Consider the following 20548-nt stretch of genomic DNA (forward strand, 5'->3'; position numbering starts at 1 on the left):
CTACAGCCTAAGCCGTTGCCGGCGACTCATGGCAGCCCAGCTCCAGGTTGAGCTGTTGTTCAGCATCTTAGCTGCAGAGGGCAGTGTCACTAGCTCTCATATGTGGGATCCGAACTGGGGCCCTCTGGCGTCCCAAGCCAGCTCTTAATCAACGCACACTCAGCTGGCCCTTCAACACTTTTTTGTTGAATATATAAATGCCACCAATTCAATGTTCAAAAATTCAAGACTATAAATGAAAAATAAGTCTTTTGTCCACCCTGTCCTCCAATCACTCATGACTTCTCATAGGAGAGGAACCTATGGCTATAGTTTCTTGTGTACCTTGCCAGCGATATTCTACGTGGTCAGGGACTTTTCAAGCTACACATATATCAGTTAGGCTGCTGCATAAAACAGAAAGGCCATATCCTGGCTTAGCCACGTAGAAGCTCCTGTTTCTCATTAACAAGCAGTCTGGAGGCAGGTAATCAAGGCTGGCAGCATTGTCATGACATCATCAGTGCCCCAGCTACTTTCCAGCTTTCGGCTTTGTCCCGCTGAATGTGTGGCTTTTGCTTTGTTGTTCATTGTCTCATGGCCACAAGTTGACTGCTCCACCTTCACTCTCACATCTGTATTTCAGAAATCAAGAAGTAGGAAGAAAGAGGGAAAGTGATGCTCGTATTAAATCAAAAGCATTCTCAGAGGCCTCCAGCCATCTTCCATTTACATCTCATTGGCCACAGTGGCGTCACAAGGGCACTTGGAGGGAGTCTGGGAAGTGGAATATTTTATCTGGGCCCATGTCACTGTTTACAAAATGTCTCTTAGTAGAGAAGGGCAGCAAATAATTGCATACTGTATCCATCGATCCTACTTTGCTTTTTTCACTTAACTGTATAATTCAACATGCTTTTCCTTCTCAGAATACAGACTTGCAATATCAGTTAGATTCATTTATTTGTTTATATTCATTTAACAAATAAGAATGTATTGCTCACTTAGGTGGTAGAGACTAATTGCCTTCAATATCCATTTCTGCTGTTTCTAGAACCACTGATATTTAAGATGGACACAAAGTCACCTAGAATAAGATTACTTTATTTCCCCATGTATAAGACGCACCTTAATTTTGGGGCCCAAAATTTGAAAAAAATGTATTATGTAAAGTTATTGAACTCACGTTTTATTCATCATAAAATTCATACACCTCATCACTTGCAGGAAATGCAAGTAAACAAACTACAACCACTGTATAAGACGCACGCAGTTTTTAGACCCCAAATTTTTCGGGAAAGGGTGAGTCTTATACATTGGGAAATACGGTACATTGCCAAGCATCCTTTCAGCAAGATGTGGCCATAGGACAGAGTTGTGGCCTATGAGATGACAGCAGAAGTGTCCTGCCTTTGAAGAGGACAAGTGTGCCTTCCCCACCCACTTCCCTCCCCCACCCCCATCCTGCTGGCTGCACAATAAACTTTGTGGTACAAGTGAGATGCTGCATGTAACAGCCGCCAAATCTACATCCTAACTAAAGCTCCATCAATGTGCCAGACACTGTGCTAGGTGTCCAGGATACCAAAAAAATAAAATAAATTAACTTTCTGCCTTTAAGGAGCTCAAACTCTGGTGGGGAAGACCCCTGGGGAAACAAATATCTTTGTATATGAAGTTGTATGATCAGTGCTGTGCTAGGCCCAAGGACCTTCGGAGCCCAGCCTATCCAATCATCTACCATCTATCCATTTGTGCAGCCCTCTAGCCGTTCACTCTTTTATTCATTTACCCACTTATCCATAGATCAATTCATCTATCATCCACCAATTCTTTGTTCCAGTCATCGTTCTGTGCCACACAGCTTATGAGGACCCTGCAGTTATTTTTTGTAGAGAGTTATGCAGGACTTATTCTGATGTATTTTTCTTAGAATCAAGCCAACCAGAATGGTACCTTTTACCATAATTTTATCAGATGCCAGGTACCAAGATCATCACATGTGCAATATAATGATGAAATTTCATATTCAAATCATACAACTAATGCTTATTTGTACACAATTGTAGATTTTTCTTGATAATAAAAATAATATATTCACTAGATAATGTTTTGCAAGTAGTCCCTCCCACTTAAGTTGGATATGACATGAGCTCCCATCACAGCGAACCCTAGGGAAATGCAGGGAGAGAGAGAAAGGACAAATTTGGTGCTTGCTGTAATCATTTGTGATGGTGTAAAACTAAGGACCATCCCCAGCTGTGTACTCCCCTTACTCTCAGTGTTTAGGCTGAGGGGGTGACTACCAGCAGGCTTCACTGACCTCCCAGGAATGTGACTCATTCTCTCCCTCTTTTCCTCACTTAGGCCACTTGAACACATTTGTAAAAATTCCTGTTAACGATAAAGAGAAAATCAAAGATGTCTCCATGGCAAGAACATAGTTAAGGTATGGAATATTCTGTTTCGTTTAATGAGAAAATAAAGGTGTCATGTTAAGAAATTAGGTTCACATATAGACCCCCATTAGATATTAAATGTTATTCATAAAAAATGCAGTGAAGTTATACCTAAAATCATTCAATATCAAACTTCTAACAAACTTAAGCAGTTAAGTCTAATAATATTAATGGAGATAAACTGGGGCTGGTGGAGAAGAGGGCAAGGTAGGGGAAAGAAGGGAGGGAGGGAGGGGTGAAAATGTTCTTTTGAAATCTAAAGAGCCCTGGAACCTGTAGAAATTCAGCCTTGTCTTGGTACTGGGGGGTGGGAGTGGGACGGTGGGTTACAAAGAATAAGATCCCCTTTTCTCCTGTCCTGAAGCAGGAAATTTACTGTCTGCTCAGGTAGATGAGATACACAACTGCAAAGTCAAACAGCAGAATGGGATGATACTGTAAGAGATGTCACCAAGGGGACATGCTATGCCAAATGTTGAGTAAACTGCACGAATAAGAAATGTGTGTTCCTCCAAGGGGGCAGCAGTAGTCACACTGGGTTGAAACAGCCCAGGAAGCTCCTCTTTCCTTCCTCCTTGTTCCAGGCACCGGGGAATAGAGTCATGAGTCCCTCAGCGCCTGGAACAGAGAAATCCCTACCCGCATGGCACTTACCTTCTAGTGGGACAACCCAGATAATAAACAAAATAAATCAAAATAATAAAGTATAGAACAGTGAAAGTGCTAGGAAAAGAATAAAACAGGGAAAAGGAATCAGGACTATTATAGGGTGTAATTAAATTTGGTGGCCAGGAAAGGTCCCACAAAGAAGGCGACTTGGGTAAAAACTGAAGGAGGTGAGGGAGGGAGCCATGCAGGTAACCAGGGGAAGAGCATTCCAGGCAGAAGGGACATACATGCCAAGCAGTTACTCAGTGCCTACTGTGTGCTCACATGACAATAGCAATATTTGCCAAACCATCTTCAATAAACATTTAATGCCTACTACAAAGAATGAGAGTGTTTTTTCTTTCCCAGAAGGTGGTGGGTTGAGGGTACCTGGGGGATAGGTTACAAAGAAGCAACAGCAACTTTTGCAGTTTTAAAAGAAGGCAGCCTCCTAACCCAAGGGCGGGGTGGTGGTGATGGGAGTCCAATAATGACTTTCCAGTCAGTGTGCTGGAGGGGTTGTAAAGGGAAGGGAACAATGATAACAGGACAGGGAGATTTTGCTGCAAAGCACTCCATCAACCATAACTTAGGGCAACTGACCTGCCATTCTGGGTGGAGATGCTTCCACGCACTAGGCAGCTGGGCTCCTAGAAGCAGCAGACCCAAGAAGAGAGAAGTTCCCCAGCTAGTGTTAGATGGGATCAGAGACTCATTACACACCTCCAAAGCCCCTCAGGTTACCAGGCAAAGTTGGCTCTGACAAGGACAGAAGGCAGGCCTATCCTTCCAGGCTAGCCTCTATAATCAGACTCCGGAGGAGTTGGCCTCCCTATAAAATACCGCAAAAGGAGGCAACAGCTAAGCCCTAGCCTCAGGATGAATGCATTTCGCCCTCTAGAACTGATTGACCTCCCAGGGCCTTGATCTTTCATCCCTAAAATGGGTATAATAATAGTAGCAGTTATCTCATAGGGTGTTACAAGAATCACAGCCCTCCATTGGTGATAGCATTATTTAGTTAATTAGTAGTAGTAATACTCAGAATTGTTACATGGATTGCAATACATTGGAATAAACAGATTTTAAGGGTGGCAGTAGAGTGGTTAAGAGTAGAAGGTCTCAGTCTGACTGCCTGGGTTTGCACCCAGGATGGCCACTTAGGAGCTGTGTGCCCTTGGGCAGGTTACTTAACCTCTCTGAGCTCTCTTTCCTCATCTATAAAGTGAAAATAATAATAGTGCACATGTCACTCTCTGGAAGGAGGCTGAGTCCAGCTTTCTACAGCCAAAGCATCTGTGCTGTCCAAAGGGCCTGGGCAGTTAGGGAGTATTTGTCTACTAACGACAGTTATGTTATTATATCAACATCACCTACCTCAAAGGGATGTTAGGAGGGATGAGCACTTGCAGACAGCTTTATAACAGCGCCTGTTATAAATAATGTGTGCCATTATTATTGTTATCCCCATTTTGTAGATGAGGACATTGAGGCCCAGAGAGGTTAAGAGACCTTTTAACCCCAGGGGCATGCGGCTAGTAGGTGGCAGGGCTGGCACTGGAATCCAGGGGTTCCGTGCACGCCCTGGCAGCTGCCCAGCCTGGGAACTAGACAGCTCATCCTCAGCCCCTCCCCCCCACCTCCCCAGGCTCCCTGGGAACGGAAAGCTGGCTGCCCTCCAAGACCCAGGGGCCCTGGAGCCCTGCCCCCGCTCCACCCTCCCCCATCCTCAGAACAAAGTACACACGCCGCGGGAACATTCCAGCCCACTGATGGCCAGGCGGGCGCGGCGGCCACGCCCCCAGAGCAGCACCAGGCGGGCGTCAGCGCCGGGGGGCCGAGCTCGGTGGCCCCTCCTGGCCCCGCGCCCGCCACGAGTGCAGATGCAGTTGCACCGGAGGAATTCTCTCTTTCCTAACCTCCGGGACACAAAACTGAAAAGGCCGAGGGACACGGTGGGCGGAGCAGATGCTGAGGACGGCATTTGCCCAGCGGACTCAGAAAGCTGCATTCTCTGCGGCGCCAACGCTTCGCCGGCCTCTGGGGCGCTGGGCCGTCCACCCCGACTGCTGCACTTCGCTCCTCTAGATAAAATTAATGCATGCCTTTGTTAAGAAAGTAAGGGTGGATAGAACTAGGAGAAAGATCTCGTGAATCCTACCACTTTGAGACAACTGCTATTAATTTTGGTTATGTCCTTCCAGACTTTTCTATGCACAAAAACACTCAGGTATATTGACATGAAAGGAAAGGATCATGCTACTGTACTGTTTTTAACTTCATAGACTCTGGTTTTCAGAGCAGTTTTAGGTTTACACAGAAAATTGAGGAGACACTGCAGTTCCCTCATTACCGCATGCATCCCCCACTCTCAGTTTTCCCTGGTATTTAACATCTTGCATTAGCGTGGTAATTGTTACAAGTGATGGACCAATATTAGCACATTATTAACTAAAGCCCATAAGTTAAGCTTCACTCTTTGTGCTATAAAGTTCAATTTTGATGCATGCATGGCATGATGTATTCACCATTACAGTATCATACACAATAGTTTCACTGCCCTAAAAATCCCAAAGTTCTCTGTGCAACCACTGACCTTTGTACTGTCTCTCTAGTTTTGCCTTTTCCAGAATGTCATATAGTTGGAGTTATATAGTGAGTAGCCTTTTCAGACTGGCTCTTCTTTCACTAAACAATATGCCTTTAAAGGTTCCTCCATGTCTTTTCATGGATTAATAGTTCATATTTCTTTTTATCACTGAATAATATTCCATTGTATGAATGTACCACAGTTTGTTTATCCATTCACCTTTGGAAGGACATCTTGGTTGCCTCCAGTTTTTGGCAGTTATAAGTAAGGCTGCTGTAAACATTTTTGTGCAGGTTATTATACTGTTTTCTAGCTTGCTTTTTTCAATTATGAATGGCTTTCAGTATTATAAATGTAGACATACATCATCATTTCCATGATGACATAAGATTCTATCACAGTTTATCTAATCAGCTCCTGTTGTTGAACATATAGATTGTTGTCTCTGATTCTGACCTCATAAACCTGCCCCAGCTAGTTGGTTTACACATGATAGTCTCTTGTAGGTAAGTCTCGGCTGCCTGAGCCCTGTGTGTAAATCTCAGATATCCCACTTATTTACTGTGTGACCCTGGGCAAAGTTTTCAATTCCCAATTACTTGGTTCCTCATCCATGAAATGGGAATAATTATGGTACTTATTGTGAGAATTAAATGAGCTAATACATGTAAAGTGTTTAGAACAGTTTCGAACTTGCCACATATAAACCCATTAAATTTAGCTTTTCTTATTTATTATCTTTTGAACACCTACTGTGTGTCCTGAGCTAGGCAGTGTGGAAATTATCAAAGATTAAATCATATATGTAATCTTACCTTCAAGGAACTTTGGTTTCTCCCCATTAAGGAGATAATACAAAGTACAGTAATGCTAACTGTTTCCTCTGTGCCCGGAACAGATCTGGAGCCTGGCAGTAGCAGGGCTGGAATTTGTACAGAGGTGTAGTTCTAACCATCATACTACCCTGCCTTTCTTTACACATAATTCTAATACAAAATACAAAGCAAGATGGATCCCAATAAAGTGGAGATGAAGAACTGTGAGAATTTAGGGGGCCCAGTAATGGCTTCCAGCTGGGCACACCATCAAAGGTTTTATGTTAAAATCCATTCATTGAACACCTAAAGAGCATATCTATACCAGGCACAGCTCTAAGCACTGGATGAATAAAGAGGCAAATGAAACTAATGGGGAGAATAAAATTTGTTGAGAGAGACTGGATGACCATCAATGAATGTTGAATTTTATTACTTTTTCTATTGAAAATCTATTAAATGATTCTTTATCCTGTTTATATGGTAAGTTTTAATCATTATTTTAAAAATTTATATCAATCTTTCATTCTTGGCATAACAAACTTTCAGGACATATTATCTTTTGTGTATATCCTTGAATTCACTTCGCTGTTATTTTGTTGGGGATTTTTTGCATCTGTGTTCATTAGTGAGATTGACTTATACTTTTCCTTTCACTTGTTATCCTTGTTAGGTTTCAGTAACAAGGTTATGCTGGTCTTATAATTTGAGTTTGGGTATGTTTCCTCTTTTCTATCTTCTGGAAAGTATGTGTAATCATGGTATTTTTATTTCTTAAATATTTATTAGAATTTGCCAGTGAAGCCATCTGGGACTGGAGTTTTCTTTGTTGGAAGATTTAAATTATAAATTCAATTTCTTTAATAGATATAGTACTCTTCCAATTTTCTATTCCTTCTTTTGTTGGTTTTGTAAGCTGCAGTTTTCTAGGAACTTTCTCAACTCACATTTTTATTTTATTTGAAGACATCAGATTGTTCATAATTTTGTTATCTTTATTATCTTTATTTGTTATCTTTGTTGCCTACAGGATCTGAAGCAATGTCCTTTTTTCACTTCTATATTTCTAATATTGGTAATTCATGCCTTTACTCTTTTCTTTACCCATTTTTCCATTTTATTGTTTTCACAGACCAGTCTTTGAACTTTGATCATCCTTTTTATTGTAAGTTTGTTTTTTGTTGTGTTAATTCCTGCTCTTATCTTTATAGATTCCTTTATGCTTTTGAACATTTAATTGTTGAAACGTAGAGTTAATATAACCCAGCATTCCACTTCTAAATATACCCAAGAGAAATGGGAACATATGTTCTCACAAAAACTTGTACATGAATGTTCATAGCAGCATTTTTCATAATAGCCAAAAAGTGGAAACAACCAAATGCCACCAAATGATAAATGGAGAAACAAAATGTGGTATACCCATATTGTATTTGTTTGCTTGGGCTGCCATAACAAAATACTACAGACTAGGTGGCTTAAGCAACAAAAATTTATTATCTCACAGTTCTGGAGGTGGGAAGTTGAAGATCAAGGTTTGGCAGGTTTGATTTCTCCCGAAGCCTCTGTCTCTTCGACTTGCAGGCAGATGCTTTCTTGCTGTGTCCTGATACAGCATTTCCTCTGTCCATGTGCATCCCTAGTGTCTCTTCCTCTTCTTATTGAGGACACTAGTTCTATTGGATTAGGGCCTCACCCTTATGACTTCGTTTAACCTTACTTATCTCTTTTTTTTTTTTTAAGATTTTTATTGGGGGAATTGGGGGAATGGGAACAGTGCTGGGGAATTGGGGGAAGGGGAACAGACAAGTTGCTGTCATCTTGTTCTTCAATCTAGTTGTGGAGGACGTTGCTTCACTGGCCCAAGTTGGCACCATCATTGCGCTCTTCTCTGGCGAGGCAGATCAGTCGCCGGCTTCTGGACGGCCGCTCACTGCGGCTGCTGGCCGCTCACGCTGGCTGCTGGCCGCTCACGCTGGGTGCTGGTTACATACGGTAGCCCATGGCAACCCACTGCCACAGGGGCTGCAGCCTACGCCGTCGCCGGCGACTCATGGCAGCTCAGCTCCAGGTTGAGCTGTTGTTCAGCATCTTAGCTGTGGAGGGCAGTGTCACTGGCCCTCATATGTGGGATCCGAACCGGGGACCTCTGGCATCCCAAGCGAGTTCTTAACCATCGCGCCACTCGGCCGGCCCAAACCTTACTTATCTCTTTAAAAGGTCTATCTCATGAGATGTAATGTACAGCATAGGGACTAGAGTCGATATTTATATGGTGACAGGTGGTAACTAGACTTATCATGGTTATCATTTCATAATGTATAAAAATATTGTACACCTAAAGCTAATATAATATTGTAGATCAACTATAATTCATTTTTTAAAAAAGGTCCTATCTCCAAATGCAGTCACATTGGGAGTTAGGGTTTCAACATATGAATTTGAGGGGACACAATTCAGTCCACAACAATATTGTGCATGTTTGTTAATTATATAGAAATTCTTTGTGTGAATATATCATGTTTTGTTTATACATACTATCGTTGATGGGCATTTGGCTAGTTTCCAATTTGGGGTTACTATAAATGCTTCTATGAACATTCTATGTCTTTTAGGTGAACATTAAACATTTCTGTAATATATATCTGAAAATTGCTGAGTCCATTAAATATCCTTATTTTCAGCTTTACTAGATACTGATAAGCAATTTTCCAATTGATCAATTTACACTCTTACCAGCAGTTACTGAGAGCTCTGTTTTCTCTATATCTTTGTCAACACTTGTATTATCTGATTTTTTTTTCATTTTTTAAGTCAACTCCTGATGTAGTGTGGAATATCTTATGATTTTAATTTGTATTTCCTTCATGATTAATGAAGTTGAGTTCCTTTTCTGCATTTATTCTCCACTGGGATATGATTTATTATAAAGCGATTGTTAATTTTCTGTCATTCTGTTGTTGATTTGAAGGGGTTTTGAATATATTCTGGCAACATGAATACATCCTCTGTCATTAAAAATATCTTCTTACACACTGTGATTTCCCATTTTACTCTTTCAACTAGCAAACACTTTTATTCTTAATATAGTCTAATTTATCATTTTTCACTAGTTAACTCATTATTGGTCCTGTTTTTAAAATCTTGGCATACTACAAAATTGTGATGATGTTCTCTTAAGTTTTCTTCCAAAAGCTCTTTTGTTTTCCATTCATATTTAGATCTGCAGTCTATTGGAATTGTTTTTCATGTGTGATGTGAGATGGGGAACAATTTTTTTTTCCATATGGACATCCATTTAGCCCAGCACCATATAGTCAAAGAGTTTTCCTTCCCCAATGTATGGCAGTGTTACCTTTGCTATAGATTAGGTGACCAAATAAGTATGAGTCAGATTTTTTTTTTTTTTTTTTTTTAGCTGAGCCATCCCGCCACCTGTTGGTAGCTCAGCGGCTGCTCAGCTCGGGCTGACTCGAACCACTGTTGCTCAGAGCTCAAACTCTTGAGCAAGCTCTTAACCAACTGAGCCACTCAGCCGGCCCTTGAGTCAGATTCTATTTATTTGTCTATGTTAGGATTGATATATGTTATCGTTCTATTTCTGCCTTCTATTAGCTTTACTCGTTTATTATTCTATTAGTGGCTACACCAGTGATTACAAATAAACCTGTGATTTATCAAAGTCTAATATTACTTAGTAGTTTTACCTTCTTCCTAGATGATGTAAGGAATTTAGAACACTTTAACTTCTTTATCATCTGCCTCAACTTATATCCGATTTTTTAAAAAATGCATTTTGGTTCCATATATATTTTAATCCTCAAAAGATATTCTTATTGGTTTTTGGCAATCAATAGTCAATTAGATATATCTATATATCTGCTTATTTTGTTGCTTTTCGTTTTTCCCTGCATCTCTGTACGTCCATCTGATATCTTTCTCCATTTGTTTGAAGAACAGCCTTTAGTGTTTCCTTTGAATCGGACCTGCTAGTGATGAATTCTCTTAATTTTTGTTTGTTAGAAAATGTTTTTATTTCATCTTCAGTCTTGAAGAGTGTTTCTCCTGGGTGTAATATTCAACACTCAGATGATATTATTGCATTAAATGTTGGACTTCTTTGTTTTGTTGAGATTTTATATGTCATTCTAATTATTGCTTCTTTGAAGAGAAACTGTTTTCTGTTCTAAGATTTTCTTTGTATTTGAGTTTATGATTTGTCTAGGTGAGGTTTTCTTTCTTACATCCTCTTTGGGAATTTGGAGGAATTCTTACATCTGTGACTTGATATCTTTAATCAATCTTGGAAAATTCTCAGCCATTTTCTCTTTAAATATTATTTCTGCTTCATTTCTCTCTCCTTTAAGAATGGAACTCCAATTACACCTATGTTAGGCATTCTTAATGTATTTCCTGCTTTCATTTCTGCATTTTATTTATTTTTGACTCTCTAGGCAATCTGGACATTTCTGTGGTTCTGTTTTATAGTACATTAATTCTCTTCTCAGCTTTGTCTAAACTGCCATTAATTTCACACATGAGTTTTATTTGTTGGTTATGGTATTTTTCATATCTAGAATTTCTATGTGGTCTCCTTTCATGATTTCTAGTTCCTTAATAGAGTTCTGAGGGAATACAGAGAGTTACTCAGTACACTCACAAATAGGTATGCTGTTGCTCTAAGACTGGCTTTGGAACCATCTGAGGAGCTGCTGGAACCTATTGCAGCAATTCTCTATTGACCAACAAAGAGCTTCTTGGTTTATGGATGGAAGTTCCACCGTGAATGGACAGCATCCTGTTTGGAAGATGGCCACTCTAATTGAAAAATAAGTCAGCTCAGTGGACTGAATTGCCTGCTGTTTGCCCCTATGTTTGAGTATTTACTGACTCATGGGCAGTGCTCAATGGCCTAGCCATATGTCCAGGCAGAAGGGCAATGGAAAACTGACATGTTAAAGGGATGCCCAAATGGAACGCAGCCCTATGGAAATTCCCATGGGAATATGAGGGGTGCATTAATTTAAGCAGGACATGTTGATGCTCATCTTATTTGTGCCTGGGTTGTAATTTATAAAGGTGACTGAGTGATGACACTTACAGACTAATGCCATCGAAAGAAGATTTTTACTACTTATGTTGCCTGTGAGGAGGAGGCATGTTACGCCACACAAGTTCACAAGGAAAAGCACCAGTGTTGGTCAGGAGGCAGAAAGGAATGAGGGGAATGCCTAAGCCAGAGCCTGTATTGGAGTTTCCATGGGAAAGGCAGGGCAGGGCAGGGTAAACAGCTTAAGACTGGCTCATCTGAGTAGGTCTGGTGGGCTTTGGGGATAGGGGCTGTCCCTTGTTGTCTGGTACTCGCCCTTGGTTGGTTTAGAGCAGGGGAAATATTAGCTTGGCATGTGAGAGTGAGATAAGGAGGAGGTTCAGAGTATGGGCTCTGGATCTCTGGGGAGATGTAAACAACTTTGGCCATTAGTTTGGTCCTGTAATTAATGGATGCCAAACAGACAAATACAGAATCTGAAATAGCACAGTTAGAACACCATTAGAGGAACCTCTTTTCAGGATCGGAAGGTCATTGGAGCCAGTGATTGGATATCCTGGTGTGCTCACTTGAGGTGGCCATGTAGGTCCATGAAATGAATGAACATTATGGGGGCTGCAACAATACAGATATGGGCTGAATTTAGACCTATTCTTTTTGTACCCTCAGAGGCACAAAATGCCAATAAGAACTGTTCCATCTATCAACAAGAGAAGCAGAGACTGCAGATGGTTACAGGGAAGATTCCCCGGGGAGAAGGCCCTGAACATAGCTGGCAAGTGAGACTGATGCTGGTCGCACTGGGAGGCTACAGGCAGGTCCTGACAAGAACAAAACACTGACTCTGGACTGGGCTTTGGATACCCGGTGGTACCTGCAAATGCTCAATGTGCTGTAAAAGAACTAGAACTGAAGATGGCACACCAATTTGGACTCTGAGTCCATTTTTTCAGACCAAGGAACCCACTTTATTGCCCATAATGTCCAACAATGGGCAGAGAGCTATCCTCCTCAGTGTAATATAGTTTGATAGAGAATTGAAATGGTCAATTAAAACATTGGTTGTCTCAAAGGGGAGGAGATGCAGGTATGAAGTACTGGATTACCTGCCTTCATGAGTGTGTGCTCACACTCAACATAAGGGGTGTCAAGGCAGTGTCCCCACTACATAGATTCCTCTGCTTTTTTGGTGGATTTGGGGAATGGGGTGGGCTGGGGGAGGATGCTGGTATGACTGTGTCATTCTTCCTATGTGAGGTAAGATGGTGATATGGCTACACTTTTTTTTTCTTTCCCATATCACCTCAACTTCTTTTTCCTACCTGATATGGTGGTCCCAGGAACAGGGCTACATCTATAAGTGTCAAAAGGATGGATGATTTCTAATGATGAAACATGAAAATTTAAAATATACTCAGAATTCCTAAGGGGCTGAGGAATAGAGTGAAGAAATAAAATGGAGTCAGTATAGTCAAGCTGCTAAATTACTAAAATCAAGTAGGCTGAGGCATGAGGAAATGAGCCTATTGTTGCTTTAACGACCTGGAACTTAAACTTTGGAACTTTCCAGTGTTGCATCAATGCCTGGATATACATAAGACCACCAGATAATCCTCTGATTACTCTGTGAAGGACTCACGTTATCCAGATCACCTGACGTCAGTTATCCAGACCATTGGACATGACTAGTCCTCCTGGCTCCCATCGTCCAGACCACCTGACACCTTACTGATAACCATCCTGGACCAATCCTAGGGCTAAGAATGCAGGAATGATTATTCTCAAGAATGTACTTTTTATTATCAGAACTCTTAACTTTTCTTTCTTCTTCAGGACACTTTTGGGGTTTTGCCTAGCTGTGTTTCTGGTTTGCAACTCCTAAGACCCTTGAATAAATCTTTCTCATTTATTTCTAGCCAAGGCCTCCAGGCTTTTTGAGTTCATTGGACAGGCTGGATGGAACAGGCTGTTCCTTCATCTGATCTGGCAAAACTGAGGCTAACAGTGAATGCAGCTACACTACTTGCCTAGTGGTAGAAATAGCCACTAGCTCTGTACCCATGTAACCCTGTCCTAGATGAATGAGAGTGAACGGAAAAGAAGGCACTTGCTAGACTAGTATTGTTGCCTATGATCTAGACCAGTACAGTGACCCAACCTAACATCCCTTCCAAGGGTGGAAAGTTTGGGGTATAAATGCAGAGAAAGAGGAATAGTAGCTGAGGGTAAAGGAATGAATGAATGAGTTCAATGAGGTAAATCCAGTATTACATTACCACCTCAAAAGAGGCTCAGAGCAAGAGATGATATTGCCTCTTAGCTCAATTATACCAGATACCTGAAAGGGAGAAGCCATATACTTCTGAGACCACTGCTGCTTTTGGATCCTGACAAGATGGAATGGAAACCTGCAAAGCTGATTGACCTTGTCCTGTGACACATTTTGGTCATATGATATGATAATGGACTAGAAAATGATCAGTAACTGAACGGGACTCTGGTAATGTGCCAATATCTTTTTACTCTTATTTTTCAGGCTACGTCTACCATAGTGTGAAGATGATACAACATTAGCATGTTTGACAAAGTAATAATACTGATAGTGATGGTCAAATGTGATGAGGCAGAAAAATAGTTAACAAAAAGTGAGCCCGAAGGGGATTAGCAGAAGGTGATTTGATCAGTACTTTGCACTGCCTGTCCAGTCCTGGGAACCACCCAGACCTGCATCCAATCTCCAGACCACCCAGGCTTAGCCACTAGAGATAAATTTTTCTGTCGAAATACCCCTAGAAAAAGGAGATAAGATCCCGACCAGAATTGTCTGTTTTTTGGCGCCTGTGCAGACTGCTGGAGCCTACCCTTAGCCTGAACTCTGGCCTCATCATAATTAGAATAAAATGAACATTATGGCTTACCTTTCCCTCCCATGGGTTTTTCTGTACGCATTGTGGGTAAGAGCATGCGCAGAAAGAAACCAGTTATATAACCTGCATCTCTCAATCAAATGACCTCAGTCTATATGTCAAATGTTCTAAGTTTGTACATCACATCTCTTGCTGTAAGAAAATTGCCTACACTTTCCTAGATAAGAAAAGCTAACCTGAAGTGCGGGGCAGCCGTCTTCTATAGACACTTCCGTGGGCATCCTCGTTACCTAATTTTCAATAAATGTTTTCTTGCTTTCTTTTCTGTCTCGTGAATTCTTATACGTTCTGTGAATGGCCAGAGGTATCCAAAAACAATACAAAATGTGTAAGGAAATTGAGTTAAAATCCTCCTATTCTTCTCCCACACTGGCTTCTCCAAACATTAGGGATATTCATGTTGGACTATTGCTCTATATGTTATATAAATATTCCACCAAATTTAGATGCTTAGACAGGGTTGATCATTTTGTTGTAAGAGAAACATGGCCACAGACCAGGAGATGGCCTGTGTTTATAACAAAGAATTTGTCTGGTCTTTGTCCTGGGTTCCTAGAACAGAGCTTCTAAAACACTTGGAATTTCCCAAGTGATTTTTATTATTCACAAAAGTCTTGGATCACACCTGAGTTTATGCTAATGAGGTCATTCTAGGTGCTATCTTAGATAGTTTCTAAGGTCTCTGATCTGAGCCATGTGATGTCAGCCTGATCTCTCAACCTCCAGGAAGAGGATGGGGCCTGGAGATTGAGTTCAGTCACATGATCAATGATTCAATCAATGCCTATGTAATGAAACCCAAACAAAAACTTGAGTTACTGTAGCTCTGTGGAACTTCTTGGTTGGTGAACACACCCAAGTTCCAGGAGAGTGAGATGCCCTGATTCCATGGGGAGAGGGCACAGAAGCTCTGTGTTTGGGAACTTCCCAAACCTTGCCCTATGTGTTTCTTCATTTGGCCACTCCTTTCTAATGAAATTGCAATCATAAATATAGTACTTTCCTGAGTTCTGTGTCATTCTATTGAAATATTGAACCTGAGGGACTTATAAGAATTCTCAAATTTGTATCCAGTTGGTCAGAACAGGTGGCCTGGGGGCCCTCATAGTGTGGCCATTGTCTGAAGTGAGGACAGCGCACTGACTGTGCCCTTAAACCTATGTTGTTTGACGCTAACTCCAGGTGGTTAGCATCAGAATTGTATCCTAGTACACCAGTTGGTGTCAGAACAGACTACGATTTTTTTATTGGGGAATTGAGGGAAGGGGAACAGACAAGTTACTGACCTTTTGTTCTTCAGTCTAGTTGTGGAGGATATTGCTTCACTGGCCTAATTTGGCACCATCATTGCGCTCTTCCCGGGCGAGGCAGATCAGTTGCCGGCTTCTGGATGGCTGCTCACACTGGCTGCCAGCCACACATGGTAGCCCATGGGAACCCACTGCAGCAGGGGCTGCAGCCTACACTGTCGCCTGCGACTCATAGCAGCCCAGCTCCAGGTTGAGCTGTTGTTCAGCATCTTAGCTGTAGAGGGCAGTGTCACTGGCCCTCATATGTGGGATCCGAACCAGGGCCTTCTGGCATCCCAAGCCAGCTCTTAACCAGTGCACCACTCAGCAGGCCCCCAGACTCCGATTTTTATCCCTAGCCCCAGAAGGCTGACAGATACTCTGCTCAGTGCCTCCACCTCTCAGTTGCCTCTTCTGGACTCATCAAATAACCAGTGGGGAAAGGCAGCACTAAATAATAATGTCACCTCTCTTGGTTTCCTTTTTCTGAATGTTGGCCCTATAATTTTTCATTGCCTTGTTAGACCTTCAGTCCTCCAATCAGATGTTTTTCATATTCTGTCCAGATTTTCTTTTTTTTTTTTTTTAAGATTTTTATTGGGTAATTGGGGTATTGGGAACAAGCGCTGGGGAATTGGGGGAAGGGGAACAGACAAGTTGCTGTCCTTTTGTTCTTCAGTCTAGTTGTGGAGGACGTTGCTTCACTGGCCTAATTTGGCACCATCATTGCGCTCTTCCCGGGCGAGGCAGATCAGTTGCCGGCTTCTGGATGGCTGCTCACACTGGCTGCCAGCCACACATGGTAGCCCATGGGAACCCACTGCAGCAGGGGCTGCAGCCTACACTGTCGCCGGCGACTCATGGCAGCCCAGCTTCAGGTTGAGCTGTTGTTCAGCATCTTAGCTGTAGAGGGCAGTGTCACTGGCCCTCATATGTGGGATCCGAACCGGGGCCCTCTGGTGTCCCAAGCCAGCTCTTAACCAATGCACCACTCGGCCGGCCCTCTGTCCAGATTTTCTGATTGTCTTCAGTTTGGTCTGCACTATCCAGTCGACCATGAATGAAAACGTAAATCCTTCTTTTTATAGATTTTTTCTTTTTTCTTAAATACACATTACAATAAATTTATCATTTAAAGCATTTTAAAGTGTACAATTTAGTGGCATTGTTACACAATCATCACCACTTTTTAGGTCCAGAACATTTTCAGCACTTCAAAAAAACCCACCTCAAATCCATTAAACAGTCATTTCCCCATTCTCTTTTACCCCAGCCCCTGCTTTATGTCTCTATGGATTTGCCTATTCTGGGTATTTCATATAAATGGAATCATGTGATACGTGGCCTTTTGTGTCTATCATCTATCACTTAGAATGTTTTCAAGGTCATAGATCTTTATATGTGGTGTTTTCTTTGTTTTCTAAATTGTCTACCATTACTGTTTTCATTTCCTTTTTGACACAGAAGGTATTTTGGAGACTGTTTTCTAATTTTTGTTCTATTTTTATTATTGTCAGTATGCTGAATTATAGTCAGAGATATGACTGATTCTGTTTTCATTTTTTTGTAAATCATTTTCTTTGTGACCTATTGTACTATCAAATTTGTAAATGTCTCATGGGAACTTGCAAATAAGATATAGTCATGATATATATATTGGGTTCTTGGAAAAGTCATGACATATTTTTTCTGTTTTTCGTTGCAAAAAAGCATCATGACTTTTCCGACAATCCAGTATATATATCAAGGGTGCCAAAAACATGTATACAAATTTTAAGAAAAGAAAAAACTGTATTAAAATTGTGATACTCAATATACACTGATAACAAAAGATGAATACAAGTCACATTCGACTTCTGCAATTACAAGAGGTGCTCAAAGTGGTTACCATCAGTGTCCAGACACTTCTGATATGGCAAACTACTGCTTGAGCAACGTTGATCAAAGTGTCCACTTGTATACATTTTTTTGGCACCCTGGTATATATGTGTGTGTGTATGTGTATATATATATCTGTATAACTTTATATAGAGAGAGGCAGAGACAGCGACAGAGACAGAGATACAGAGACACAGAGTGTATCTATATATATAGTCTATACCTGTCTAGCCAGCTAGTTATCTATCATCAATCTTATTAAATATATTATTCAAAATCTCAGAATCATAACTTATTTTTTCTCTATGTGACTTGTCAAGGCCTAAGAGAGGTGACTTAAAGCACCTTAATACAATTTTATTTATTTCAGCATTGCATTCTGTAAATTAATCCATTTAATTTTTATACTTTTACTTTATATATGTCAATGCTATTATTTATTATAATGTTTCTTAGCTTTGTTAAAAAACAAAATTCAACCTCATAAATTTGAAGACCTAATTGGCTTTATTAAGCAATTCATGAGTTGGGCAGCATCCCACCTAGTAACTAGAAGAGCACTCTGAAGAGTTTTACAAAATTGAGGGATTTTATAGGAAGAAGGGTGTGGCAAGGGAGCTATTAGGGAAAGAAAAAGGATTATTTGGGGGCTGGAACATCTTTTCTTTGGGGGATGAGAAGGGAAAGTGTTTTTATTATATAAATTGCCTCTTCTCACTATGGGGGATTGGAGAGGGCCCATGTGACAGATTACTTTAATGGTGCTTGACCAGAACATTCCATACTGGTTGATTAAGTTTATGTTTCTGGGAGGGGTTGAAATTGAAATTAGATCAGGTATTAAGTCTAACTTTGATATTGTGAGCTAAGCATAAGTGACACCATTTTGGGCCTGTTTTTTCTCCTTTTTTTCTTTAGTAGTTTGAATTTAGCTTATTATTATTAACAGAATTATTTTCTACTTTTTGTTTGTATTTGCCTGCAATACATTTGTTCCTCCATTAATTTCAAACTTTTTTGGTTCTTTTGTTTGAAATATATATATATATATATATATATATATATATATATATATATTACAATGAGGTATATTTCTTGTTAATAGCATATAACTGGCTTTAATTTTCTTTTAAAAAATGAGTTTATATTAGTTTTTTTCACCCCTGTATCAGATAGGGTTAGTCTACTTCTGTCACATTTTGTGCTCTCTGCTTCTATGCTTCTGTGTGGTCTGTTTTTGTTTATTGTTTCACGGCAATTTGGAAGGTATCAGACTTTTTAGTTCTATTGGTGGTTACCTTTGTAATTTTAAATAATATGTTTAACCAATATTTCTCAATTCATCATCTTCAGAAAAGAAACAATATCATGTACTCTCTCCTAAGAAAAATAAGGACATTGGTGATTTAAAAACAATCTCCCTTGCAATTGCTGTGGAAAACAATATGGCAATTCTTCAAAAAAAATTAAAGAATTATCATATAACCCAGCAACTCCACTTCTGGGTATATATCCAGGAGAAGTCAAAGCAGGGTCTCAAAGAGATATTTGTACATCCATATTCATAGCAGCATTATTTGCAATAGCCAAAATGTGGAAGCTACCCAAGTATCTATCGAGATAAATGGATAAACCAAATGTGGGATTTGATTATTATTCAAACTTTAAAATGAAGGAAATTCTGACACATGGTACAACATGGGTAAACTTTGAAGCTATTAAGCCAGTCACAAAAGGACAAATACTGTACGATTCCTCTTTTATGAGATTCCTAAAGTAGTTAAGTATATAGAGACAGAAAGTTGAGTGGTCATTGCCAGGGGCTGGGGGAAGAGAGAATGGAGAGTTAGTGTTTAATGGGAACAAGGTTTCAGTTGGGAAGATGAAAAAGTTCTGGAGATGAATGGTGGTGATAATTGTACAACAATGTGAATGTACTTTAATGCTATGGAATTGTACATTTAAAAATGGTTAAAATGGTTAATTTTATGTTATGTATATTTTACCATAAAGAAACAAGCTAACATCAATCTCTTTTCTATTCCCTTCCATCTTCTTTATTAATGACAATTTTGGTATTTTCTCCCCATGACCTATTATCAACAACAATGAAAAACAATGAAAAAAAATTGTAGGTTTATTTTTCAAAATAACTATAACAATTGTGTTATTTTCCTGATAAACATAATCATTACAGTTATATATACTTAGTAATTTGTTTAAATAGGTTGAATGCTTAGCACCAGTCTTTTTATACCTCAATTTCTTCCTATGGCAACTTCTTAATTTGAATTCATGTTTTGGTGGTTTTTATCATGTCTACAAATAGAGGGATAGATTTCCTGATGACAGAATGAATGATAGGAATGTTACTTCTCTTGTGATGTCTTTGGAGGAGGCCCCTTCTGGCCTGGGGATGGGAACAGCTGCCCTGCTGTTGCTAGCTCTGGGGTGCAGCACCCACCACCCCTTTTTGTTTTCCCTCAACTCTTGCCTACACTTTGTCAATAGTCCCTTCATAAACTCTCCTCAGTTACCCAGCTTAAGGGTGGCTTCTGTTTCCAGTGGGGACTGTGACCGTCGCAGCCCTGCCTCCATGTGCCCCTGGCCTTTGGTCTCCTTTCTCATTCGCCAACCCCCATTTCTACCCCTCCCCATCCTCCCTCCTTTCTTCTGCTCCCTTTTGCAGCTAGGTGACAGGCAAGTATGTAGGTTAGCATATCTTGCTCCTCATCTGGCCTGTGGTTGCCCTTGTCCCTGGGTGGTCAAGAACAGAGTATTCCTTCTTTCTGTACTGCTCAAGATTCTGGCTGATTTTCAGAATGTGCAGCCCATCGCCCAGCCCAGAAGCCCCACCGTTGCCAACAGCCCCACAAAGCTCAGAGTTTTGTTCTATGCTTCCTTTCTTATAGA

At 40.5% G+C, this 20548-nt stretch overlaps 1 long non-coding RNA gene across 2 annotated transcripts in view; it reads left to right on the forward strand.

Annotated features, from left to right (window-relative positions):
• The window catches only part of LOC109385219 (uncharacterized), a 35463-nt gene extending 20775 nt beyond the window's left edge, over positions 1 to 14688 (forward strand). For both annotated transcript variants that reach the window (XR_002124575.1, XR_002124576.1), the window contains exons 2-3: positions 2347 to 2428; positions 12211 to 14688. This is a non-coding gene — a long non-coding RNA (uncharacterized LOC109385219). The remainder of the gene's footprint in view (positions 1 to 2346; positions 2429 to 12210) is intronic.
• The last annotated feature ends 5860 nt before the right edge of the window (positions 14689 to 20548 follow it).

This window comes from Hipposideros armiger, unplaced genomic scaffold (genome assembly GCF_001890085.2).
Source record: "Hipposideros armiger isolate ML-2016 unplaced genomic scaffold, ASM189008v1 scaffold_110, whole genome shotgun sequence".
NCBI classification, from domain to species: Eukaryota; Metazoa; Chordata; class Mammalia; order Chiroptera; family Hipposideridae; genus Hipposideros; species Hipposideros armiger.